This window comes from Salmo trutta, chromosome 16 (genome assembly GCF_901001165.1).
Source record: "Salmo trutta chromosome 16, fSalTru1.1, whole genome shotgun sequence".
NCBI lineage: Eukaryota > Metazoa > Chordata > Actinopteri > Salmoniformes > Salmonidae > Salmo > Salmo trutta.
Window position 1 is genome coordinate 49,611,322 of NC_042972.1, and position 27,996 is coordinate 49,639,317.

General features: G+C 44.0%; 1 long non-coding RNA gene across 1 annotated transcript; it reads left to right on the forward strand.

Annotated features, from left to right (window-relative positions):
- Window positions 1–20,806: 20,806 nt before the first annotated feature.
- LOC115150947 (uncharacterized) lies at window positions 20,807–26,626 on the forward strand. Its single transcript, XR_003867182.1, has 2 exons — window positions 20,807–21,249; window positions 26,548–26,626. It is a non-coding gene; the product is annotated as an uncharacterized LOC115150947 (long non-coding RNA).
- The last annotated feature ends 1,370 nt before the right edge of the window (window positions 26,627–27,996 follow it).

Sequence of the window (27,996 nt, forward strand, 5' to 3'; positions counted from 1 at the left end):
CAGTTGCCGGAGAGCAAGGAAACCACTCAGGGATTTCACCATGATTTCATTGGTGACTGTAAAGTTACAGAGTTTAATGGCTGTGATGGGAAAAAACTGAGGATGGATGAACAACCTTGTAGTTACTCCACAATACTAACCTAAATGACAGAGTGAAAAGAAGGAAGCCTGTACAGAATAAAAATATTTCAAAACATGCATCCTGTTTGCAACAAGGCACTAAAGTAATGCTACAAAGAATGTGGAAAAGCAATTCACTTTTTGTCCTGAGTACAAATTGTTATGTTTGGGGCAAATCCAATACAACACATCACTGAGTACCACTCTCCATATTTTCAAGCATAGTGGCCGCATCATGTTATGGGTATGCTTATAATCCAGTGGAGGCTGCTGAGGGGAGGAAGGCTCATAATAATGGCCGTTTGATTCACTCCATTCCGGCCATTATTATGAGTCATCCACCCCTCAGCAGCCTCCACTGATGTAATTGTTAAGGACTGGGGAGTTTTTCAGGATACAAAAGAAACGGAATGGAGCTAAGCACAGGCAAAATCCATTGAGGAAAACCTGGTTCAGTCTGCTTTTCACCAGACACTGGGAGATGAATTCATCTTCCAGCAGGACAATAACCTAAAACTCAAAGCCAAATCTACACTGGAGTTGCTTACTAAGAAGACAGTGAAGAATAATGGGCAAATGTTGCACAATCCAGGTGTGGAAAGCTTTCAGAGACTTACCCAGAAATACTCACAGCTGTAATCGCTGCCAAAGGTGCTTCTAACATGTATTCAGGGGTGTGAACACTTATGCAAATAAGATATTTCTGTATTTCATTTTCAATAAATTTGCACAAAAAAAATGTCAACATGTTTTCACTTATGGGGTCTTGGGTGAGAAAACAAATATTTTTTATCAATTTTGAGTTCAGGCTGTAACACAACAAATTTCACTTTGTCATTATGGGGTCTTGGGTGAGAAAACAAATCTTTTTAATCAATTTTGAGTTCAGGCTGTAACACAACGAAATGTGCAATAAGTCAAGGGGTAGGCATTGTGGCCTCACACAATCTCCACTTGGGTTGCGTTATATTTTATGGCTCCATTTGTCCAGCAGACCCTGTCATACTGCTGACTGTTTGACAGATAATTAATCACCATCAACAGAAAGATCTATTGTTATTACAGTTGGAACTATGGTATCATAGTCAGAGAGCTAAAACATCCAGACTGACACACAGTAAAGACCAAATGATGAATGCGCAAAATGGGGGATTCTTTATCGAAATGTAGGCTCCTACACTTTAATAAAATACAAATTTGTTGTCGATTTATATACGAAGGAAAAAGAAACATTTGGAAATCACTGAACACACGCCCTCAACACAATGCACATGGTGTGTTTAATGTGACCAGCACAGTCCCTCTCCCCATGTGTGACAGGCTCCTCTGGGAGGACAGGAAAACATCTGCCCCCCTCTGTCTGTCCTACACATTCCTTTGAAAAAAGCTCAAACCGGTGATGAGAGAGACAGAGAGAGAGAGAGAGACAGTGAGAGAGAGAGAGAGAGTGAGAGACAGCAAGAGAGAGAGAGAGAGAGAGAGAGAGAGAGAGAGAGAGAGACAGCGAGAGATAGAGAGAGGGAGAGAGATCAACTCAAGAGAGACTGTGTGTGAGAGCATACAGCTAGTCTGAAACAGACCCCTCGTTTTCATTTCAATGAGAGACGGGTGTGTGTGAGAGAGAGGGCAGGCTGGTCACGAGAAACACACATCGATTTCGGACGTTTGAAAAGTTCCTGAGAACGTTGATATATGCCGTTCTCGGCACTCACAAAAAATAAATGTAAAAAATTTGAACACAGCAAGTAGGGAGATTACTTTTTTTATTATTTAGTTTTATGCTTTTTCAAACCATAGCCCTAACCTTAACCACTTGGAATTAATACCTTACCTAAACTTAAACCTTTGAGTTGTTCCTGTTTTAACCCTGTAACCACACGGAATGAACCATGTAACCACACCTGATTAATGGGTCAAAAATCGTTGTTCTTCCAATTACGTCAAATCCCGAAGTGAAACTATGAGATTAGGTTGCAGAGGGAAAGAGAGTGATGCATGCCGGGTGTTATTTTCACTGTGTCAGAGAGAGACTCTCATGAAAGCCTGTTGGCACATCACTTTTCTGTGGGATAACACATAGCTACCATGTCCACCAGCAAATCATTAGACGATGATTTGAGAGTTTAAAGCTTTGAACAGAGCTCTACAGAGAGTCTAAAGAAGGGTACCAGTCTCCAGTTTATACCTGCCTTTTATTCAGCATGAGCTCATTGTGTCACGCCTTGACCTGAGAGAGCCGTTCTTCTCTGTTTGGTTAGGTCAGGGTGTGACATGGGGTGGGCATTCTATGGGTTATATTTCTATGCTGTGTTTTTTCCTTTGATTGGCCGAGTATGGTTTCCAATCAGCGGCAGCTGTCTATCGTTGTCTCTGATTGGGAATCATACTTAGGCAGCCCTTTTTCCCCTCCTTCTGTGTGGGATCTTGTTTTTGTCAGCTCAGTAAGCCTGCAGAACGTGACGTTCGCGGTTCCATGGTTTGTTATTTTGTTTGAGTGTTCTGAGTTAAAATACATATAAATATGAGCACTTTCCACGCTGCACCCTGGTCTACTCATTACGACGAGCGTCACACATTCCAAGTCATTTTTGTATATGTGTACACTTGCCTCTAATCAGGCTTTTCCCACCGGACTTCTGAATGTACTATGATGTCAGTGTGTGTATGTCTGTGCGTGGTTTGTGTGTCTGTCTGAATCTGACTGTGTTGAATAATAAGCTCCAGACTTTGTCTTATCTATTAATTCCTTCATTAAGCCCTTATCACTGGTTTTTAATGCTAATTAAGATGCTCTCTAATGTGATGGAAGGGCGGGTAAGAGCCTCTGATCCTGACACGCTTTTCACTCTGCGTACGGATAGCGTCGAAAGAGGAGGCACAGACAGGTCCACACTCTCCCTCAATCCAGCCAATCAAAAGGCTCTGGCCTCTTGGTGTTCAGCTGACCTTAAATTGGAATTTGCCTCAAACACCAATAATGCCAAGAGTGTGCAAAGCTGTCATCAAGGCAAAGGGTGGCTACTTTGAAGAATCTCAAATATAAAATATATTTTGATTTGTTTAACACTTTTTTGGTTACTACTGTACATGATTCCATATGTGTTATTTCATAGTTTTGATGTCTTGACTATTATTCTACAACGTAAAAAATAAAGAAAAACCCATGAATGAGTAGGTGTGTTAAAACTTTTGACTGGTACTGTATATCCGCCTCACTCTTAGAGAAATAAGTAGTACTGCTAGGTTTTATACAGTCAAATGACACATTTGTGACATCCATATTTTTTTTATATACAATAAAGATCCAATATAGTAATATGAGATCTGTATGTAAAACATTTACATTTGACCTTTTAGTCATTAAGCAGATGCACTTATCCAGAGCAATTTACAGTAAGTGTATTCATCGTGAGATAGCTAGGTGAGAGACAACCACATATCACAGTGAAATATACGCATTCCCTTCCAGCTAAACTATTTTACACACACATGAAGGCACCTATAAGTAATCATTTCTGATGTAAAAAACACAAATGTGAAAAATTGTTGGATATAGCATTTTGGACATGAACTCTTCATTTGCTTTCCTTCACCTGTGGAGCACAGCGCAGCATGAGCACGGCCGCATTTCTCTAGCCCATTGATCGGTTGGTATAGTACTGAGGAATTCTAGTCAACATCTCAATATCAATCATAAAAGACAAGAAGAAAATGTCATTTTTTATTGAAAATGTACGACGGGTCAGTAGGATATATTATTAAGGGTTTGTATGTTTTCCCACTGTTACTCCGGTTTGTCTTTACCCTAACATTCAGGAAATACACGCAGGGTCAGAAGAACACTGTCTAAGTTATAATAAAGCCCACATTTATAGATATGCAACGTGCATACTGATCAGATGGCTCATGCACGCACGATAACAGGGAAGTGAGTGCCTGCCTGCATGGGAAAGGATCGTTTGTGATTGGCTTCGAGGCTTTGTGTTGAGATAGTGAGAGAGAGTGTGAGAGAGAGAGAGAGAGAGAGAGAGAGAGAGAGAGAGAGAGACCACAAAATGAGGTGGAAACCGAGCTGCACTTCGTCAACTCCTGCCAAATTTAGGACCATATTAGAGACACATATTTCCCTCAGAATACACAGACCCACAAAGAATTTGAAAACAAATCCAATCTTGATAAACTCCCATATCTATTAAGTGAAATATCCCAGTGTGCCACCACAGCAGCAAGATTTGTGACCTGTTGCCACAAGAAAAGGGTAACCAGTGAAGAACAAACACCATTGTAAATACAACCCATATTTTCGTTTATTTATTTTTCCTTTCGTACTTCAACTATTTTCACATTATTACAACACTGTATATAGACATAATATGACATTTGAAATGTTTATATTCTTTTAAAACGTTTGTGAGTGTAATGTTAAATGTTCATTTCCCTTGTGTTTCCCCTTTTATTTTTTGTCTACGTCACTTGCTTTGGCAATGCAAACATACACTGAGTGTGCAAAACATTATGCTCTTTCGATGATATATCTGACCAGGAGAATCCAGTTGAAAGATATGATCCTTTATTGAGGTCACTTGTTAAATCCACTTCAATCAATGTAGATAAAGGGGAGGAGACAGGTTAAAGAAGGATTTTTAATTCTTGAAACAATTGAGACATGGATTGATTGTGTATGTGTGCTATTCAGAGGGTGGTCTCAGTGCCTTTGAACGGGCTGTGGTAGTAAGTGCCAGGCGCAACGGTTTGTGTCAAGAAGTGCAACGCTGCTGGGTTTTTCACTCTCAATAGTTTCCCCTGTGTAACAAGAATGGTCCACCACCCAAAGGACATCCAGTCATCTTGTCACAACTGTGGGAAGCATTGCAGTCAACATGGGCCAGCATCCCTGTGGAACGCTGTTCTGAGGGATGCTGGGGGGGAATCTCAATATTAGGAAGGTGGTCTTTTTCTTTAATATATCATTTTTTACCCCTTTTTCTCCCCAATTTCGTGGTATCCAACTGGTAGTTACAGTCTTGTCTCATCGCTGCAACTCCCGTACGGACTCGGGAGAGGCGATGGTCGAGAGCCGTGCGTCCTCCAAAACCCAACCCAGCCAAGCCGCACTGCCCGCTTAACCAATGTGTTGGAGGAAACACGCGACCGTGTCAGTGTGCATTGCGCCCAGCGCGCCACAGGAGTCACGAGTGCACAATGGGACAAGAACATCCCTGACAGCCAAACCCTCCCCTAACCGGGACAATGCTGGCCAATTGTGCCCCGCCCCCTAGGTCTCCCAGTTGCAGCCGGCTGCAACAAAGCCTGGACTCGAACCAGGATCTCTAGTGGCACAGCTAGCACTGCAATGCGGTGCCTTAGACCACTGCACCACTCAGGTGGCCAGGAAATTGTTCTTAATGTTTTGTACACTGTGTATGTTTCCCATGCCAATAAAGGCCTTTGAATTGAATTGAGAGAGAGAGAGCGAGAGAGGGAGGATTGGGGGGGGGGGGGCAGCAGCAGGAGGGAAGATTATGAACGGGACTTGAGGGAGTTATGAATGAGAAAAAGTTTTGAGGAGAAAACTGAGATGAAAAAACTCCAGTAATAGACTGTTATGCATTAGGTCTAGAGACGTTTTAGATGTCCCTGTCTTCAAACCTATAAACAAAAGATGGAACCTCAAGGTTTTCCTCTCTATCACTCCCCCCTCATCTCCCTCTCTATTACTACATTATTTTACTGCTGCTGTCCTCCCCTCGTTCCCCCTCTCTATCCCTCTTCCCAACTTTGATGCATGCATAAGGGAGGATTTCCTGAAGACCAACGAGGCCATTACCCAGGGTTCATTAGGCCCCTAGCAGAGCATGGCAACGCTGCGACTCTGTTTTCACACGTTCACGTTATGTTTCAATCTCTGCCTTGTGTTTGTGTCTTTCTGTGTTTTTATCCTCGTGTGTGTTGGGCATAGTGTGTGATTGTTCGTGTGTGGCGTGTGCATGCAGGAAGCCGGGTCATTAATCGCTCTGCGAGCGCGGTTCCGTTGTGCTCAACCTAGGAGTGGGGGTAGTGACTCATCATCAGGCTGAAATTAAATGCTCTGACATTTGAGCATGAAAATCCCAGCATGCCCTGCAAACCCAACACTACTGGGCTCTGTTTGTCATTTACAGTAAAGAAGAGGTAAACACCAGACTGGCCTCTGTGTGTAAATTACAGTAAAGATGGACAATAAACAAGTGTAGGAGTGGGATCTAAAGTACGTGTGTTTTGAGGTAAAGAGGTATAAATGTAAAGGGTCTGTTGGACGGCACAGTTTGTGAACAAACAGAGAACAGGGGTTGAATAGGTCTCCTACGCAGCTGCATGTGCTGCCAGATGAAGGCCTAATTACCCTTTTCTACTGTTGGAGTTACTCTGCACCTCCATATTACTTCCTACATACTGTATCTCTCCACGTCGTCTGTCTGCAGGACGACCAGGGATTATGCAAGCCAGGATTATTTACAGGATCAGATAAGCAACGGTTTATACACTGGTCTGTAGAAAACAAGAGAATAATATCTACAGCATTCTGACGAAATCTGTTTTATCGCCACATATATAACTTATTCCTATCCTGCACAGGTCACAGCAGGAGGCGTAGGGGGGAGGAATGGAGGAAGGGAGAGATGGATAAGGAGGAGAGAGATAAGGCTGGCTGTGTGTGTGTGTGTGTGTGTGTGTGTGTGTGTGTGTGTGTGTGTGTGTGTGTGTGTGTGTGTGTGTGTGTGTGTGTGTGTGTGTGTGTGTGTGTGGCTTGCTGGCTGGGTGGGTGGGTGGGTGGGTGACTTCCCTTGGGCCTGGAGACAGGGGAAACAAGGTGTGATGAATTCGTTCCTACTTGGCCTCTGTGTGGGGGAGCATTCCCCTTAAAGAGCTGGAAGGACTGAAAGTATGGAGGAGACACAGAATAGCAAGGCCCGGTTTCCTTCCCATCCGCTCCACTCCCCAGATCAATAGCCTATTGGGAGGTCAATCTTTTTAAAGGGATTCTCTGGTACTTTTATATACTTTTTAACCAGTAGTTCTGAACGTAGCCAAAAGTGGTCCCAGAAAACTGCGTACTACGTCGCATATTTTTACATTTTAGTAATTTACCGGACACTCTTATCCAGAGCGACCTACAGTTAGTGCATTCATCTTAAGCTAGCTAGGTGGGACAACCACATATCACTCAGGCTCCCGAGTGGCGCGGCGGTCTAAGGCACTGCATCTCAGTGTAAGAGGTGTCATTATAGTACCTGGTTTGAATCCAGGCTATATTACATCTGGCTGTGATTGGTTGGTGCACAATTAATAGGACTAGGCCATCATAGGTAAATAATAGGTAACTTGTTCTTAACTAACTTGCCTGGTTAAATAAGTATGTTCTTCCTCAATAAAGTCAGAACTAATAAGGGAAGAAGTCAAGTGTGATGGTTAGTTCATGAAGGGAAAATTGGGGGGGGGGGGGTGAGATGATTTAAAATAGTCTTTGAAGAGGTAGAGTTTCAGATGTTTTCAGAAGATGGGCAGGGACTCAGCTGTCCTAGCCTCAGGGTGAAGCTGCTTCCACCATTGGGGTGCCAGGAGAAAGAAGAGCTTGGAGTGGGCAGAGCGAGATGGGAGGGCCAAGAGACCAGAGGTGGCAGAATGGAGTGCTTGGGTTGGGGTGTAGGGTTTGAGCATAGCCTGAAGGTAGAGAGTGGCAGTTCCGTAGGCAAGTACCATGGTCTTATATTGGATGTGAGCTTCGACTGGAAGCCAGTGGAGTGTGTGGAGGAGCGGGGTGATATGGAAGAATTTGGGAAGGTTTACAAATGCCTGGATTAGGACCTGTGACACTTCCTGTGTGAGGTAGGGCCGTACTCTACGGATGTTGCAGAGCATGAACCTGCAGGAGCGAGTCACTGCTTTGATGTTTGCAGAGAACGAAAGGGTGTTGTCCAGGGTCATGCCAAGGTTATTTGCACTCAGGAAGGGGGACAGTGTGGAGTTGTCAACCGTGATGGAGAAGTCTTTGAGCGGGAAGGCCTTCCCTGGGAGGAAGAGCAGCACCATCTTGTCGAGGTTGAGCTTGAGGTGGTGTGCTGACATCAAAGCTGAGATATTTGCCAGGCATGCAGAGATGCGTGTCGCCACCTTGGTGTCTGAAGCAGGGAAGAAGAAAAGTAGTTCAGCGTCATCCGCATAGCAATGATAGGAGAGACCATGTGAGGATATGATGGAGCCGGGTGACTTGGTGTATGGAGAGAAGAGGAGAGGGCCTAGAACCGAGCCCTGGGGGACACCAGTCGTGAGAGTACGTGGTGCAGACACAGATCCTCTCCATGACAGGAGTGGCCTGTCAGGTAGGATGCAGAAACCTGGAGAGTGGTTGCAGTGACATTAGTAGGCAAACAGCCTCTAGTAAAGATGAGGTCAAGCATATTGAGTGGGAGGGGACTGGGAAAAGATTAGGTCAAAAGAGGCAAGCACGGGAAAGAGAGAGTTGGAAATAAATTAATTGAAGGCAGATATCGGAAGGTTGAAGTCCCAAGTACGAAGAGTGGTGCGCTATTGTCAGGAAATTAGCTTATCAAGGTGTCAAGCTCATTGAGGAACTCTATAAGGGCACCTGGTGGGCAATAGTTGACAACAATGTTAAGCTTGAGTGGACAAGTGACAGTGACAGCATTGAATTAAAAAAACGAGGACATGGACAGGTGAGAGAGGGAGAAAAGAGAAAATCTCCACTTAGGAGAAATTAGTAGCCCTGTGCCACCACCGTGACAACCAGATGCTCTTGGACTATTAGAGAAAACTTATTCAGATGAAGAAAGAGCAGCTGGATCAGCAGTGCTCTCTGGGGTGATCCATGTCTCTGTCAGGGCCAAAAGGTCAAGGGACTAAAGGGCATTATAGGCTGAGATGAACTTGGTGTTCAAACGCTGCCAGGGACCAAGAATTGCACATGGGCTGTGCACGCAGGGTACACTAAATTAGAAGGGCTGCAGCCAAGGGGTTGGGAGTGTCTGTAAAGCCGACATGGAGAGGAGCATACTGGCATAGAAAACATACACAAAAACTCAGCAAAAAAAGAAACATCCCTTTTTCAGGACCCTGTCTTTCAAAGATAATTCGTAAAAGTATAAATAACTTCACAGATCCTCATTGTAAAGGGTTTAAACACTGTTTCCCATGCTTGTTCAATGAACCATAAACAATTAATGAACGTGCACCTGTGGAACGGTCGTTAAGACACTAACAGCTTAGAGACGGTAGGCAATTAAGGTCACAGTTATGAAAACTTAGGACACTAAAGAGGCCTTTCTACTGACCCTGAAAAACACTAAAAGAAAGATGCCCAGGGTCCCTGCTCATCTGCGTGAACGTGCCTTAGGCATGCTGCAAGGAAGCATGAGGACTGCAGATGTGGCCAGGGCAATAAATTGCAATGTCCGTACTGTGAGATAACTAAAATAGAGCTACAGGGAGACAGGACGGACAGCTGATCGTCCTCGCAGTGGCAAACCACGTGTAACAACACCTGCACAGGATCGGTACATCCGAACATCACACCTGCGGTACAGACACAGGATGGCAACAACAACTGCCCGAGTTACACCAGGAACACACAATCCCTCCATCAGTGCTCAGACTGTCTGCAATAGGCTGAGAGAGGCTGGACTGAGGGCTTGTAGGCCTGTTGTAAGGAAGGTTCTCACCAGACATCACCGGCAATAACGTCGCCTATGGGCACAAACCCACCATCGCTGGACAAGACAGGACTGGCAAAAGGTGCTCTTCACTGACGAGCCGCGGTTTTGTCTCAACAGGGGTGATGGCCGGATTCGCGTTTATCGTCGAAGGAATGAGCGCTACACCGAGGTATGTACTCTGGAGCGGGATCGATTTGGAGATGTTGGGTTCATCATGGTCTGCGGCGGTGTGTCACAGCATCATCGGACTGAGCTTGTTGTCACTGCAGGCAATCTCAACGCTGTGCGTTACAGGGAAGACATCCTCCTCCCTCATGTGGTACCCTTCCTGCAGTCTCATCCTGACATGACCCTCCAGCATGACAATGCCACCAGCCATACTGCTCATTCTGTGCGTGATTTCCTGCAAGACAGGAATGTCAGTGTTCTGCCATGGCCAGCGAAGAGCCCGGATCTCAATCCCATTGTGCACGTCTGAGACCTGTTGGATCAGAGGGTGAGGGCAGCCTTCCCTGTGGCTCAGTTGGTAGAGCATGGTGTTTGCAATGCCAGCGTGGTGTGTGCAACGCCAGGGTTGTGGGATCGATTCCCACGGGGGGCCAGTACAAAAAATGCATGAAATGAAATGTATGCATTCACTACTGTAAGTCGCTCTGGATAAGAGCGTCTGCTAAATGACTAAAATGTAAATGGCTAGCGCAATTCCCCCCATAAATGTCCGGTGGAAGAGTCGGGTAACATCTCACAGCAAGACCTGGCAAATCTGGTTCAATCCATGAGGAGGAGATGTACTTAATGCAGCTGGTGGCCTCACCAGATACTGACTGTTACTTTTGTTCAGGGACACATTATTCCATTTCTGTTAGTCACATGTCTGTGGAACTTGTTCAGTTTATGTCTCAGTTGTTGAATCTTGTTATGTTCATAGAAATATGTACACATGTTAAGTTTGCTGAAAATAAACGTAGTCGACAGTGAGAGGACGTTTCTTTTTTTGCTGAGTTTAGTTGCCAAAGCTACAAAAGAACAAAAAAGGATCATCTGAAATTAACTAGATACGATATTCAAGTGAGAGAGTGGCGCTTCCTCTCTCTCTTTCCTCGAATAACTCGTCAGAACCGTCTTTGTTTCGGCGACGAGACCGCTGCTGACCCGAGACATGACTGCCGCTTACAGCTGCCGCTGAGAAAACAGGGGAGACTGAAGTACTAACACTAATTGCTAATTGCCTTGCAGAGGTGAAGAATACACCTCCCGGTACTAATTACTGATTGCCTAGAAGAGGAGAAACCACTCCCTCTCCAATACAGCACTGATTACCAAAACAACAGTCACAAATTGCCCTGCCCCTTAAACCTGGTTGATGTGTCAAAAATGATCTGCAAGTTCACACACCAGGTAAGCTATTGGGAAGACAGACAGCACTTAAAGTAGATGGCCCTAGCTAGCAAAAAAACAATCTAACAGATGAAAACAAAAATAATACTTATCACTCCTGGAGATGTCAGGAGTCCTCTAGCTATAGAATGAAGCACATATGTGCAGATATGTACACTACGTCATTGCTCTCTCGCTCTTTTGTGGGTGCATCAAAACAGTTGCATTCAAAAAAGGGATTTTGAGGCTAATTAAGGTAAGACAGTAATTCTGCTCATTATGCATGTATGAACTACACATTAACACATCCAACACAAAGCGGGAGGTTTAAAAAATACTTAGTAGTCGCCAAAGTTCCGGAGAATGTCTTTAAGAGGGCCTAACTGTCCTATGAGAAGGAGCAGGTTGGGGTACAGAGGCCCGGCCCATGTCTGCCTCCTAGCCTCTAGAGCAGGGGTATTCAACTCTTACCCTACGAGGTCCGGAGCCTGCTAGTTTTATGTTCTACCTGATAATGAATTGCACCCACCTGGTGTCCCAAGTCTAAATCAGTCCCTGATTATAGGGTAAAAATGAAGAAAAAAACGCAGTGGAACTGGCTTTGTGGTCCAGAGCTGAGTTTGAGGGTTCTAGAGGGTCAATGGGACTTGAGGCCATTGATCTGTGTGTTTTCACCCATCTCATCCTTTAGCCCGGATCGATCATCACTAATAAAGAGTGGATTCGCTATAAGCATCTCAGCGGTCTGTACAATGAGATCCAGGCCCTGGGGTGACTAACCCTAGAATCTGGTACACCAATGTGACTTTACAAAGGGATAAAAGAGCCAGAAAAGGCAAAGAACTCCCCACTGGTCAACACAAGACCATTGTGCTGTTGTCCCTTCAGTTTGCTCCACACTGAACCAATAGCGCAGGAGAAAGTGGGTTCTTATACGACTATTGGTCAGGCCATGGTATACTTGAGTTGCAAAAATGAATAGGAAATACAGTCAAGACGTTGACAAGGTTATAAATAATGATTTTTAATTGAAATAATCATTGTGTCCTTCAAACTTTGCTTTCGTCAAAGAATCCTACATTTGCAGAAATTACAGCCTTGCAGACCTTTGGCATTCTAGTTGTCAATTTGTTGAGGTAATCTAAAGAGGTTTCACCCCATGCTTCCTGAAGCACCTCCCACAAGTTGGATTGGCTTGATGGGCACTTCTTATGTACTATACGGTCAAGCTCCTCCCACAACAGCTCAATAGGTTTGAGATCCAGTGACTGTGCTGGCCACTCCATTATAGACAAAAACCCAGCTGAATGCTTCTTCCCTAAATAGTTCTTGCATAGTTTTGAGCTGTGCTTTGGGTCATTGTCCTGTTGTAGGAGGAAATTGGCTCCAATTAAGCGCTGTCCACAGGGTATGGCATGCCGTTGCAAAATGGAGTGATAGCTTTCCTTCTTCAAGATCCCTTTTACCCTGTACAAATATCCCAATTTACCACCACAAAAGCACCCCTCAGGCCATCACATTGCCTCCACCATGCTTGACAGATGGCGTCAAGCACTACTCCAGCATCTTTTCATTTTTTCTGTATCTCACAAATTTTCTTCTTTGTGATCCGAACACCTCAAACTTAGATTTGTCTCTCCATAGCACCTTTTTCCAATCTTCCTTTGCCCAATGTCTGTGTTCTTTTGCCCATCTTAATCTTTTCTTTTTATTGGCCAGTCTGAGATATGGCTTTTTCTTTGTAACTCTGCCTAGAAGACCAGCATCCCAGAGTCGCCTATTCACTGTTGACGTTGAGACTGGTGTTTTGCGGGTGCTATTTAATGAAGCTGCCAGTTGAGGACTTATGAGGCGTCTGTTTCTCAAACTAGAAACTCTAATGTACTTGTCCTCTTGCTCAGTTGTGCACCGGGGCCTCCCACTCCTCTTTCTATTCTGGATAGAGCCAGTTTGTGCTGTTCTGTGAAGGGAGTAGTACACAGCATTGTACGAGATCTTCAGTTTCTTGGCAATTTCTCGCATGGAATAGCGAGAAATGTGCTTTTCTTTCAAAAACAAGGACATTTCTAAGTGACCCCAAACTTTTGAATGGTAGTGTATATATTTTAAATGCTCTGTACATTAGCCTATGTGATATCTCCACTGGTGTGGAAGAAAATACTTTGAAGTACTATTTAAGTCATTTTCTAGGTTATCTGTACTTTACTTTTCTATTCATATTTTTGACAACTTTTACTTTTACTCCACTACATTCCTTATGAAAATATCTACTTTTTACTCCCATACATTTTCCCTGACACCCAAAAGTACATTTTGAATGCTCAGGCAGGGCAGCCATATCGTCCAATTCACTCAACTATCAATATAATGTGTTCTCATCCCTACTGCCTCTGATCTGGTGGACTCACTTAACACAAATACTTTCTTTGTAAATTATGTCTGAGTGTTGGAGTGTGCCCTTGGCTGTCTGAAAAAAACAAATAATAAGAAAATGGTGTAGTCTGGTTTGCTTAATATAAGGAATTTGAGGTATAGCATTTACTTTTACTTTTAACTCTACCACTGTACTTAAGAACATTTAAAACCAAATACTTTTAGATGTTTACTCAAGTAGGATTTTACTGGGTGACTTTCACTTTTACTTGAGTCATTTTCTAATAAAGTATCTTAACTTTTACTCAAGTATGACAATTGAGTATTTTTTCCACCACTGGGTATCTGCCTGTGACATCATTCTCCCTCATCCTCTGTAAGGATGTAGTCATGGTGAAGCTGTATATTTTAAACCATTCACATGCTCAAGCATTCTGTGTGATGGCTACTTTGCAATGACTCACAATTAGTGGTTGTGAATGGCAGTTGCGTTAATCTTTCTCTCCTTAGGCCCCGTGGCCCAGGTGCTTTAGGACCACGTTGCGTATCTTTGAAAGGAAGGAGAAATCAGGACTGCTGTGAGTCAGCAGAAATACTCTATGTATAGGTGAGTGACTCATTCATCGCTGTTTATATTGGTATAATTAATATTATGATGGGAAATGTGCTGATTTGAATGCATCATCAGAGTATCAATTAAGGCTGGTGTCCCATTGGGAATAATGAATCAGTCCTCAGCATGTCTCCCTGTTACTGCCTGACTGGATCAGACTAGTTGGAGTCAAAAGCTCTAGACAAGGGGGAGTGATCGAGCTTCCTGGTCAATCTAACATAAACTATAGTCCATTAAAGGCTTGCTAAACAAACCCATATTTAGCTGATACATAATTGCATGGCAGAATACAGCAAAAGGTCCTTACTCCTACATTCAGGGGCGATTTTTATCTCTGACTGAGTTGTGTCTTCATGGCTACCTGTCATTGACTGACAGAGCTGCTGCACAGCACAGGAACCCTGTGGAGCGCTGGCTGTTTGCTTCTGTAAGGAGAGTGCACTTGCATGTCCCCCACTGATCAACTGAACAAAGATCAACAGAGGAAGGAGGAAACACCCGGTCACACCACATCCAGAGATGAGCAGAGAGATACAGATCACCTGGGGACTGCCACAGGGACAGGATGGCTTCAACCTTTCCTTTGATTGGGAGATGGACGGACGGACAGACGGACGGACGGACGGACGGATGGACGGACAGACAGACAGGAACAGAACAGAACAGAACAAGACAGACAGATAGAGTTCAAGTCGGAAGTTTACATACACCTTAGCCAAATACATTTAAACTCAGTTTTTCACAATTCCTGGCATTTAATCCTAGTAAAAATTTCCCGGGTCACCACTATATTTTAAGAGTGTGAAATGTCAGAATAATAGCAGAGAGAATGATTTATTTCAGCTTTTATTTCTTTCATCACATTCCCAGTGGGTCAGAAGTTTACATACACTCAATTAGTATTTGATAGCATTGCCTTTAAATTGTTCAACTTGGGTCAAACGTTTCGGGTAGCCTTCCACAAGCTTCCCACAATAAGTTGGGTGAATTGTGGCCGATTCCTCCTGACAGAGCTGGTGTAACTGAGTCCGGCTCGTAGGCCTCCTTGCTCAAACACGCTTTTTCAGTCCTGCCCATAAATTATCTATAGGATTGAGGTCAGGGCTTTGTGATGGTCACTCCAATACCTTGACTATGTTGTCCTTAAGCCATTTTGCCGCAACTTTGGAAGTATGCTTGGGGTCATTGTCCCTTTGGAAGACCCATTTACGACCAAGATTTAACTTCCTGACTGATGTCTTGAGATATGTTGCTTTAATATACTGCTCAAAAAAATAAAGGGAACACTTAAACAACACATCCTAGATCTGAATGAAAGAAATAATCTTATTAAATACTTTTTTCTTTACATAGTTGAATGTGCTGACAACAAAATCACACAAAAATAATCAATGGAAATCCAATTGATCAACCCATGGAGGTCTGGATTTGGAGTCACACTCAAAATTAAAGTGGAAAACCACACTACAGGCTGATCCAACTTTGATGTAATGTCCTTAAAACAAGTCAAAATGAGGCTCAGTAGTGTGTGTGGACTCCACGTGCCTGTATGACCTCCCTACAACGCCTTGGCATGCTCCTGATGAGGTGGCGGATGGTCTCCTGAGGGATCTCCTCCCAGACCTGGACTCCTGGACAGTCTGTGGTGCAACGTGGCGTTGGTGGATGGAGCGAGACATGTCCCAGATGTGCTCAATTGGATTCAGGTCTGGGGAACGGGCGGGCCAGTCCATAGCATCAATGCCTTCCTCTTGCAGGAACTGCTGACACACTCCAGCCACATGAGGTCTAGCATTGTCTTGCATTAGGAGGAACCCAGGGCCAACCGCACCAGCATATGGTCTCACAAGGGGTATGAGGATCTCATCTCGGTACCTAATGGCAGTCAGGCTACCTCTGGCGAGCACATGGAGGGCTGTGCGGCCCCCCAAAGAAATGCCACCCCACACCATGACTGACCCACCGCCAAACCGGTCATGCTGGAGGATGTTGCAGGCAGCAGAACGTTCTCCACGGCGTCTCCAGACTCTGTCACGTCTGTCACGTGCTCAGTGTGAACTTGCTTTCATCTGTGAAGAGCACAGGGCGCCAGTGGCGAATTTGCCAATCTTGGTGTTCTCTGGCAAATGCCAAACGTCCTGCACGGTGTTGGGCTGTAAGCACAACCCCCACCTGTGGACGTCGGGCCCTCATACCACCCTCATGGAGTCTGTTTCTGACCGTTTGAGTAGACACATGCACATTTGTGGCCTGCTGGAGGTCATTTTGCAGGGCTCTGGCAGTGCTTCTCCTGCTCCTCCTTGCACAAAGGCGGAGGTAGCGGTCCTGCTGCTGGGTTGTTGCCCTCCTACGGCCTCCTCCATGTCTCCTGATGTACTGGCCTGTCTCCTGGTAGCGCCTCCATGCTCTGGACACTACACTGACAGACACAGCAAACCTTCTTGCTAGAGCTCGCATTGATGTGTCATCCTGGATGAGCTGCACTACCTGAGCCACTTGTGTGGGTTGTAGACTCCGTCTCATGCTACCACTAGAGTGAAAGCACCGCCAGCATTCAAAAGTGACCAAAACATCAGCCAGGAAGCATAGGAACTGAGAAGTGGCCTGTGGTCCCCACCTGCAGAACCACTCCTTTATTGGGGGTGTCTTGCTAATTGCCTATAATTTCCACCTGTTGTCTATTCCATTTGCACAACAGCATGTGAAATGTATTGTCAATCAGTGTTGCTTCTTAAGTGGACAGTTTGATTTCACAGAAGTGTGATTGACTTGGAGTTACATTGTGTTGTTTAAGTGTTCCCTTTATTTTTTTGAGCAGTGTATATCCACGTACTTTTCCTTCCACATGATGCCATCTATTTTGTGAAGTGCACCTGTCCCTCCTGCAGCAAAGCACCCCCACAACATGATGCTGCCACCCCCGTGCTTCACGGTTAGGATGGTGTTCTTCGGCTTGCAAGCCTCCCCCTTATTCCTCCAAACATATCGATGCACATTATGACCAAACAGTTCTATTTTTGTTTCATCAGACCAGAGGACATTTCTCCAAAAAGCATGATCTTTGTCCCCATGTGCAGTTGCAAACCGTAGTCTGGCTTTTTTACGGTGGTTTTGGAGCAGTGGCTTCTTCCTTTCTGAATGGCCTTTCAGGTTATGTCGATATAGGACTAATTTTACTGTGAATACAGATACTTTTGCACCTGTTTCCTCCAGCATCTTCACAAGGTCCTTTGCTGTTGTTCTGGGATTGATTTGCACATTTTGCACCAAAGTACGTTCATCTCTAGGAGACAGAACGCGTCCCCTTCCTGAGCGGTATGACGACTGCGTGGTGCCATGGTGTTTATACTTGAACCAGACTTCTGGAGGCCTACAATTTTTTTTCTGAGGTCTTGGCTGATTTATTTTCATTTTCCCATGATGTCAAGCAAAGAAGCACTGAGTTTGAAGGTAGGCCTTGAAATACATCCACAAGTACACCTCCAATTGACTCAAATGATGTCAATTAGCCTATCAGAAGCTTCTAAAGCCATGACATCATTTTCTGGAATTTTCCAAGCTGTTTAAAGGCACAGTCAACTGATTGTATGTAAACTTCCGACCCACTAGAATTGTGATACAGTGAATTATAAGTGAAATAATCTGTCTGTAAACAATTGTTGGAAAAATTACTTGTGTCATGCACAAAGTAGATGTCCTAACCGACTTGCCAAAACTATAGTTTGTTAACAAGTAATTTGTGAAGTGGTTGAAAAACGAGTTTTAACAGCACAAAAACATCCTATGGCATACTGCATTAGCATCAAATAGCCCCCGCGATATGCAACTTTTCAGGGAAGTTAGGAACCAATATACACAGGCAGTTAGGAAAGCAAAGGCTAGCTTTTTCAACAGAAATTTGCATCCTGTAGCACAAACTCCAAAAAGTTCTGGGACACTGTAAAGTCCATGGAGAATAAGAGTACCTCCTCCCAGCTGCCCAACGCACTGAGGCTAGGAAACACTGTCACCACCGATAAATCCAAGATAATTGAGAATTTCAATAAGCATTTTTCTAAGGCTGGCCATGCTTTCCACCTGGCTACCCCTACCCCGGTCAACAGCCCTGCACCCCCCACAGCAACTTGCCCAAGCCTCTCCCATTTCTCCTTCACCCAAATCCAGATAGCTGATGTTCTGAAAGAGCTGCAAAATCTGGACCCCTACAAATCAGCTGGGCTAGACAATCTGGAACATCTCTGTCTAAAATTATCCGCCGCAATTGTTGCAACCCCTATTACTAGCCTGTTCAACCTCTCTTTCGTATCGCCTGAGATCCCCAAAGATTGGAAAGCTGACACTTTAGACCCAAACTGTTACAGACCTATATCTATCCCACCCTGCCTTTCTAAGGTCTTCGAAAGCCAAGTTAACAAACAGATCACCGACCATTTCGAATCCCACCGTACCTTCTCCGCTATGCAATCTGGTTTCAGAGCTGGCCACTCTCAAGGTCCTAAACGATATCATAACCCCATCGATAAGAGACAATACTGTGCAGCTGTATTCATCAACTTAGCCAAGGCTTTCAACTCTGTCAATCACCACATTCTTATCGGAAGACTCAACAGCCTTAGTTTCTCAAATGACTGCCTCACCTGGTTCACCAACTACTTCTCAGACAGAGTTCAGTGTGTCAAATCGGAGGGCCTGTTGTCCGGACCTCTGGCAGTCTCTATGGGGGTGCCACAGGGTTCATTTCTCAGGCCAACTCTTTTCTCTGTATACATCAATGATGTCGCTCTTGCTGCTGGTGATTCTCTGATCCACCTCTACGCAGACGTCACCATTCTGTATACATCTGGACCTTCTTTGGACACTGTGTTAACTAACCTTCAGACGTGCTTCAATGCCATACAACACTCCTTCCGTGGCCTCCAACTGGTTTTAAATGCAAGTAAAACTAAATGCATGCTCTTCAACCGATCGCTGCCCGGACCTGCCCGCCTGTCCAGCATCACTACTCTGGACGGTTCTGACTTAGAATATGTGGACAACTACAAATACCTAGGTGTCTGGTTAGACTGTAAACTCTCCTTCCAGACTCACATTAAGCATCTCCAATCCAAAATTAAATCTAGAATCGGTTTCCTATTTCGCAACAAAGCATCCTTCACTCATGCTGCAAAACATACCCTCGTAAAACTGACCATCCTACCGATCCTCGACTTTGGTGATGTCATCTATAAAATAGCCTCCAACACTCTACTCAGCAAATTTGATGCAGTCTAACACAGTGCCATCCGTTTTGTCACCAAAGCCCCATATACTACCCACCACTGCGACCTGTATGCTCTCGTTGGCTGGCCCTCACTTCATATTCGTCGCCAAACCCACTGGCTACAGGTCATCTATAAGTCTTTGCTAGGTAACGTCCCGCCTTATCTCAGCTCACTGGTCACCATAGCAGCACCCACCCGTAGCACATGCTCCAGCAGGTATATTTCACTGGTCATCCCCAAAGCCAATTCCTCTTTTGACCGCCTTTCCTTCCAGTTCTCTGCTGCCAATGACTGGAACAAATTGCAAAAATCACTGAAGCTGGAAACTCATATCTCCCTTTCTAACTTGAAGCACCAGTTGTCAGAGCAGCTCACAGATCACTGCACCTGTACATAGCCCATCTGTAAATAGCCCATCCAACTACCTCATCCCCATACTGTTATTTATTATTTTTGCTCCTTTGCACCCCAGTATCCCTACTTGCACATTCATCTTCTGCACATCTATCACTCCAGTGTTCAATTGCTAAATTGTAATTATTTCGCCACTATGGCCTATTTATTGCCTTACCTCCCTTATCTTACCTCATTTGCACACACTGTATATAGACTTTTCTATTGTGTTATTGACTGTATGTTTGTTTATTCCATGTGGGTCGCACTGCTTTGCTTTATCTTGGCCAGGTCGCAGTTGTAAATGAGAACTTGTTCTCAACTAGCCTACCTGGTTAAATAAAGGTGAAATAAATAAATACAAATAAACTCCAACCTAAGTGTATGTAAACTTCCGACTTCAACTGTAGATAGATAGATAGATAGATGATAGATAGATAGAACAGAGACAGGCAGACAGATCGACAGAACAGAACACAGACAGAACAGAGACAGGTTGACAGAATAGAGACAGACAGACAGATAGACAGAACAGACATACAGAGCTGGCCTGGTAACAGGATGTGGAGCACCTGGATATGTCTGTTTCTATGGCCTTGTATTTTTACTGGGTCAGTAATCATGCAGCAGTATAATGTTGTGTTAAATATGTTAGGACACAAGGGAACACTGCAGTAACAGTGCTTTAGAGTTTGAGAACCAGAGAATAAATACTTGGGGTTGTTGAGGGTGCTTGTACAGTCTCCGATGACTCCTGTCCTTCACAACAACTATTACTAAAGACTTTGACTCCAACAAAGAGAAGAACATTTCTCAAGTTAATGTATTACCCGTCTAGAGCATGCCTGTTACTACCAAAACAAAGCCTTGGTTCCTTTGTGCTCACAATCCTGCATGGTGAACAGGACAGTGAGCCTGACGCGCGCCCCCGTCTGTCGTGTTGGAATATTGGCGCGAATGTGTCCTCTTGTGTTCACGCCGTTGGTTTTGTTACATTGGAGAGCGAGTGAGCGGAGCAAATGTGCAAGGCAGGGAGAGGGAGGAGTGCGCAAATAGGCACAGCTGCAGCAGCGGCGGCAGCAGCGTCAATGCATCTGTGAGTCTTCGAATCCGCTGTCTTGACCTGCCAATCCTCTGTACGTTTCAGATTGAGATTTCACAGCGCGAGTTCTCGCTATCAACCGACACACTTCCCGGAGCTCAGCGTTTATTCTTAGTTCGGCTGTAAGAGATTATTCTCACGGTCCCATTCTATTTATCCCAGTTTCTTGAATATTTTATGGAAAATGGCGATCTGCGCTCAGTCCTACGGTATTTTCTGTATGTTCTCAATCCAAACTATCCTCATCATTAGCGTCTCTTCGCCGGCAACGGGGAGCCTCCGCTTCCCTCAGCACTACACGTAAGTAGCCTACATTTAGGGAGATGGAAACAGGGGTTATTGCTGAGATGAGAGCTCAGAACTGGGACAGTTTGCCCAAACCGTGCGGTTTACTAAAAGGTGCGATAGTCGCGCGATGCTAACTGGCTCTGATGTTGAAACAGAAACGCAGTTTCCGTCTCTGAATCATGCGTGAGCTACGTTACAGATATATCCGCGTGCACGAATGTTATTGTAGCAATGACAATTTAGCCATAGTCCAATCTACTACTTCTGCCCTTCCAAATATTGTCGATTATGGGATGTTGTTTGCATGGATAGGTGCATGGGTTACTAATGGCAAGGCACAGGTGCTCACCGTAATAGCATGGGAGTCCAATTATTGATCATGGTTTGGGATTAGATAACATTTCTGCTCAATACAAATCACCTAGTATTTTTTTATTTTCTTCTGTGCTCATAACGGATAGTCAAACATGCTACAATGTTGACAAAAGCATTCAGAAGGCGCATAGGTGATAGCCGAGTTACTTCGACCTAACCAAGTCACAATGCTAATCCCTTAAAAAAACTAAATCAAAGTAGCCTAACTATCAATCAATTCGACTGATTTTATTGCCATGCTACCGTTTAAAAAAAAAAAAATCAGTAAATTTTAAGCAGCAAAATTCCATGCCCCTCCGTAACGGAGGCAGACTATAACCGGAGGGAAAGTGCCCGCGAGGAGGTCCAAATCTTGCACTCCCGTTGCGCCATGGCACTGCACGCGCATTTCACCAGGTGGGTGTGAAGGAGAACGAACTCTTCAATTGAGTTTTACGAATATATAGGCCTATATCTCTCTCCTCGACCCCAATAGCTTGAAAACATATGACCTAAATATGACTAAAATAAGTGTAGGCATAGGTCCTATTAATTAGAATGGGTTTGACAGTTAGACTAATCATTCCATTGCAGTGTTATCAGTATTAGCTATTCACCATCGTGTGCATCAAGATTTAGCTAGTTTTTCTTGATTATATTCCATCAAATTGCGTAAATAAAACATTTCTTAATTGACAGTATTGTATTGTAGGCAGCAATAGGCTATGCAAGTCGGAACGAGAATAGGTACAACGATATGCATAAGGAAATCTGGCCTCAGCCGTATAGGCCTATATCTTATTAATAAGCATTATATGGCCCGTTACACCCAACGCTATTTGAAATGTTATTCTGACATGTATTGCATTAACCTACATATTGTTTTTCATTTTGGGATTCAATCAATGTGTAGCCTAAAACATGCTTGGAACTTTTTCTGCGTCTCTTGTGTCAGTAAAGGTCGTCCGATTCTGGAGCCTTACTGTTGCTTCAGGGATAACCCTCCCCTCCCCCCTCTCTCTAATTTGAGATCTGGTTTATAAATCAGTCATTGATATGAAACTATAGAATGTGTGCTATCTGATCACTGAAGAATTTGATAAGGATGAATTTGGGAACTTTCCTCCTCGGATGCATCTATTCTACTCTATAATTCACTACTCTATAATCCACTACTCTATAATTCCACATCTATTCCCTCCACTTCCAATGCATCGCTTTTAAAAATAAGAATCAATGCTTTGCGCTCTGGCTACACAATTACGCACAGGAGGACGACATTTTAATAGACTAATAAAAACATGTATAATTCACAAGCTCATGCTTTAGGCTACAACGCTCTTAGTCGGACATTAGTAGCCTATGACATATTAGGCTACTGACTGTGTATATGGGCAATTATTATCTGGCTAGCGAGCCCTCCTTTTGGAGCTGCGAGCTGTATAGTGGGACTGTTGCAGGATTTATGACGGAGATTCTCACAGAGACAACTGTGTGTCAAGATTTTCCTTGATGTAACCGTTTTAGGCTATCCCGCCCAAATAAATTGAAACATTTACTAATCATTACTGTCTTGTATGAATAGGCTAATAAGGCATGTGTCATAATATTGTTATAGACGTGATTGCCTAATTTCTGAACTCTACGCATAGGCTACATTTCATTTCTAGACCGAGTCGAACCGTATTTACGTTTTATAAGGCCGCTGGTTGTTTGGATAAGAAACGAAGTTATTTTTTTTAGAGACTGTTAAGACTGTCAAGGTCAATCACAATTCGCTGCAGTTCTTACACAGACGTGCCAGGTAACTCGGGGGGGAAAACGATGTAAACTGGAACTAAAGTAGTGCTAATGAAAATAGTCCTTGAGGTGAACATAGTGAACAACAGCGAAGAGAAATGTACAATGTGACATCGGATTAAGGTAATCCAGAGAAAAGTCTGACACCCCGGTGGATGGGTGTTGTCGCTGGTGTGTGTGTGTGTGTGTGTGTGTGCTGAACATCAGGTTATTGGCCAATTACAGTAGGCCTACTGTCCATTTGATGAAAAACAAATAATGGTGATAACTTATCATTGGAGGTGGACTGGACTTTAAAAAATCATCTCGAGGTAAATTATGTCTTACAATATTGTGCATCAAATTATATGCAATTTCACTAACATTTACTTTCATAAACGTATGAATATAGTCCTAATATGGATTATTTTTCAATGCTTCACCTCACTAGAAATGACTTGGGTTTAGAGATCCATCGATTCAACGTTGCGATGGAGCTTGAATGAAGAAGAGCTATTGGGTTGATAATAAAGTCGTTTCATGTCGACCTGAGATAGTCTTGGATGACAGACCCAATGAATGTCCCAAACTCGCTGAACGATATTTGATGGAATTCTACTTTTGGACCTATTCATGCACAAATTATGTAACCTAATTAATTATTCTAGGCTCATACAAGTAGTGATATTTAAAATACACTTTTGGATTTAATACTAATAATACCGTAAGTTATTTTGAGTAGGCTACTACATTGATTTTGATTACTGCATTGTTGGGTTTAGAGCTCGCAAGAAAATCATTTCACTGTACTTCTGCGTGTGACATTAAAAAATGTAAAACGTTGAAGTAACAGCCCAAATGAAGGTCAACATTGGCTTAGCTTAAACATGAGATAAATCAGCCTTAGCCTGAGAGTCAGTAGGTCAATCCAGCAATATTTACCGTGTAAAATGATAGTTCACCACCAATGTTGTGTTTGTTTGTGTGTTTTAACGCAGTATGCATATGTATACAACTTGGTTGTGTCTGTCAATGTGCAAGTGTGTGTGTGTGTGTGTGTAGGTGTGTAGGTGACTGTACACTAGTCAAGTTGTGTAAGGAGTGTGCTTAGCTTGGGGACAGAGGTATTGTCACTAGCTGTTAGCATCAGTGCATTCTGCTCCAGTGTGATCTCACTTTAAGCCTGTGTTCACTTCATTGCTAGGTGACCTTTTCATAGTCAGCGAGCTTTCTTGAGCAATCCTGCCTTGTGCAATCCTTTTTTTTAGAGGCAATCCTCTTTTCATCTCTTGTTCTCTATATCCCCCTTATAAACACAGTCAAGACACATTATTCTATGTGGGTAACATTTGAACAAATGCTTTCTCTACACTCACAGAGGCCTATGTCTTATCTGATTCCTGTCAGTGGTCCTGGTTACAGATATGATGTACTGTTAACTATACTCAGTCGTTCCAGGTCTCTCTGTCACTTCCTGGCAGATTGGTATTGGTTAATAGATCCGTCTTTTCTTTCCAAATAATCTGACATTTAACGCTGACATTTGTTTTTTTGGGGTATTATTAAGAGACAAATGACAGTGTTGTGCTGGTGATGTGAGTGTCTGGCGTGTCTGAAAGGAAAGGCTGCGTGGCTCAGAGTCGTCTGCCACCGTCTAGTCAAAACACAACCACAAAGACAAGGACAGAAGAAAGGGTACAGTTTCATGTTTTGTAGAATTTTTTTTGTTACTTTTCCTTAACATTTGTACATGACTTAGTTATTATTGTTATTCATTACTATTCTTTTCCCATGTATGTTAGTATAATTATTTTTTATTTCTATCTGAGTGATGCCTGGGTGGGTAGGGACTCCACTCTAAGTTGGTAACTCTTGCTGATCGAACAGCAGCTTGTGAACATCTTGATCCATTAAGTCATTTGCAGCCTTGATGGAAGATATAAACTGATGAGCCCCAGACGTTTGAGCTCTTAATTCCAGACTTGGCTCCGTCCACTGAGAGCGCCTCCTGCTTATTGTGCACTTCTGTCAGAAGTGAAGCTTTTTTATTACAGCCCTGCTGCTGATCGAGGCCCAGCCAAAAGAACACCCGCTCGCGCTCCGTCCAACCAGAACCCCAGGGATGAGTGGCGGCTGGACGGGATGTTGATGAATAAAACTGACGTTAGGAGATGAAAAAAAGACAGTGTGTCTGTAGAAGGAAGGAGGGGAGTGAGTGACGGATGGACGGAAAGACGGATAGATACAGACAAACAGACAGATAAACACACATACACCACACACACACACACACACGCACACACATCACACACACACACACACACACACACACACACACACACACACACACACACACACACACACACACACACACACACACACACACACACACACACACACACACACACACACACACACACACACACACACTCAAATCAAATGTATTTATATAGCCCTTCTTACATCAGCTGATATCTCAAAGTGCTGTACAGAAACCCAGCCTAAAACCCCAAACAGCAAGCAATGCAGGTGTAGAAGCACGGTGGCTAGGAAAAACTACCTAGAAAGGCCAGAACCTAGGAAGAAACCTAGAGAGGAACCAGGCTATGAGGGGTGGCCAGTCCTCTTCTGGCTGTGCCGGGTGGAGATTATAACAGAACATGGCCAAGATGTTCAAATGTTCATAAATGACCAGCATGGTCAAATAATAATAATCATAGTAGTTGTCGAGGGTGCAACAAGTCAGTAACACAAGAGTAAGTGTCAGTTGGCTTTTTCATAGCCGATCTTTGAGAGTATCTCTACCGCTCCTGCTGTCTCTAGAGAGTTGAAAACAGCAGGTCTGGGACAGGTAGCACGTCCGGTGAACAGGTCAGGGTTCCAGCAGGTCTGGGACAGCAGGTCTGGGACAGGTAGGACGTCCGGTGAACAGGTCAGGGTTCCAGCAGGTCTGGGACAGCAGTTCTGGGACAGGTAGCACGTCCGGTGAACAGGTCAGGGTTCCATAGCTGCAGGCAGAACACACACACAGAACACACACACATCACATGCAATTATATACATCACTTGAGGATTAACAAGGGAAGGGAACTGACTTTCTTACGCCCTTCCCCAACTCATAATATTTGTGATAAGCTTGTATATTAAAGTTACAGCTGTGTGTCTTTGTTCCCTCAGAATGATGCATTGGGCGGGCCGCATTGAGAAGGAGCTGGAGAAGACTCTGCAACTGGTCACTGGAGCCCAGCAGATGAAAGGGGTAAGTACTGAGAACTCAACATAATACCTGATCCCATGCATGACTGCAGTTAAACTGTCTGTCTTCTCTCTCTCTGAAGCTAGGCTTACTATCGTATTGTTTGTGGGCCAAATGGAAGCGTAACACCAGCAGTGTGTCTATGTACTCTAGGGATTCCACACATCTGGGCTCCTGTTCCTCTGTCATTGTGTGTGTGACACTAGAGCGGCAGATGGTTTGGCCGTGTTAGATTGACAGAGTTTCGTCATGTCTCTACACAGAGCCAGTGTGCATGTTCATTGTGCTTCCAGGTCTGGAAATGGACCTGGATCTAATGCTTCATTATTGCTGTGTGGCTGACTGTGATGATTCAGCCAGCCACAATAGCGTCTATGGCTGCGGTGATGGTAATCGTTGCCATGGTGAGGGGGATGGCCGTGGTGTTAATATGGTAGTGTAATTGACGATAGCGAGTGCAGGCGACAGTTGGTGACAGTGCCGGTTGTGGTTGAAGGGTTTAGGACAGTGTTTGGGCGGGCGGAGCAGTGATGATGGTTGTTGCCATGGCTGCGGTTAGCATGGGGATGTGTTGGTTACTCTGACAATACAATTATTTGCGTTGTCTTCCAGAAAAACACAGCATCGCTATTTGGTCTGTCGCTATTTACTCACTGAAATACAGGCTTTGGTGTTCCTAGTTTGTGCCAATAGTTATTGAATAGGAATGTGTGTGGATTTGCAGAAGCAAATACAGCACGTCAATTAAAAGTGTAGTCAATTGTGTTTGCACTGAAAGATTAACATTGAGTGAATGCTGTGGGAACAGTTAGTTCAGCTAATAGTCTGTTCCGGTGTATACTAGTAAGTGGGTTGGGCTGAGTGTGTGTGAGTGAGTATGATGGTTAAAATGTGCGTTTGTGAGTATGTTAGCATAGTGTGTTTGTGAGTACGTTAGCATAGTGCGTTTGGGTAGGCTAGGTTGTCCTGAATGTGCGCGTGTGTGTTTGCCTAAAGACTCCACTCTGTCAATTGATGTGCATGCATGTACAAGGGCGTGCATTTCTGTCCAGAATCGTCGTTGCGTTCCACCCAGAGAGGAAGTCCGCCTTGTGTTGTGTAAATCCTCTAGGGCTTGGGGAGCCAGAGTAGTTTACCAAGCTAGAGGGTCCGAGGCACTCTGACTGTAGCTAGCGATGCCATTTGACCTTCCGGATCTGGTGTTATATGCCTTTTTTCTGTTTACAAATACAGCTAGCTACATGTCTGGTTAGTCTGGTGTTCTAAGCTTTACGTAGCTTTACGGCGCTACTTTATAGACACAGAGGCAGAAGCAAACATGTCTCTATGAACTGTGATTTCGAGAGCTTGAACAGCAAGAGGTTGAACTG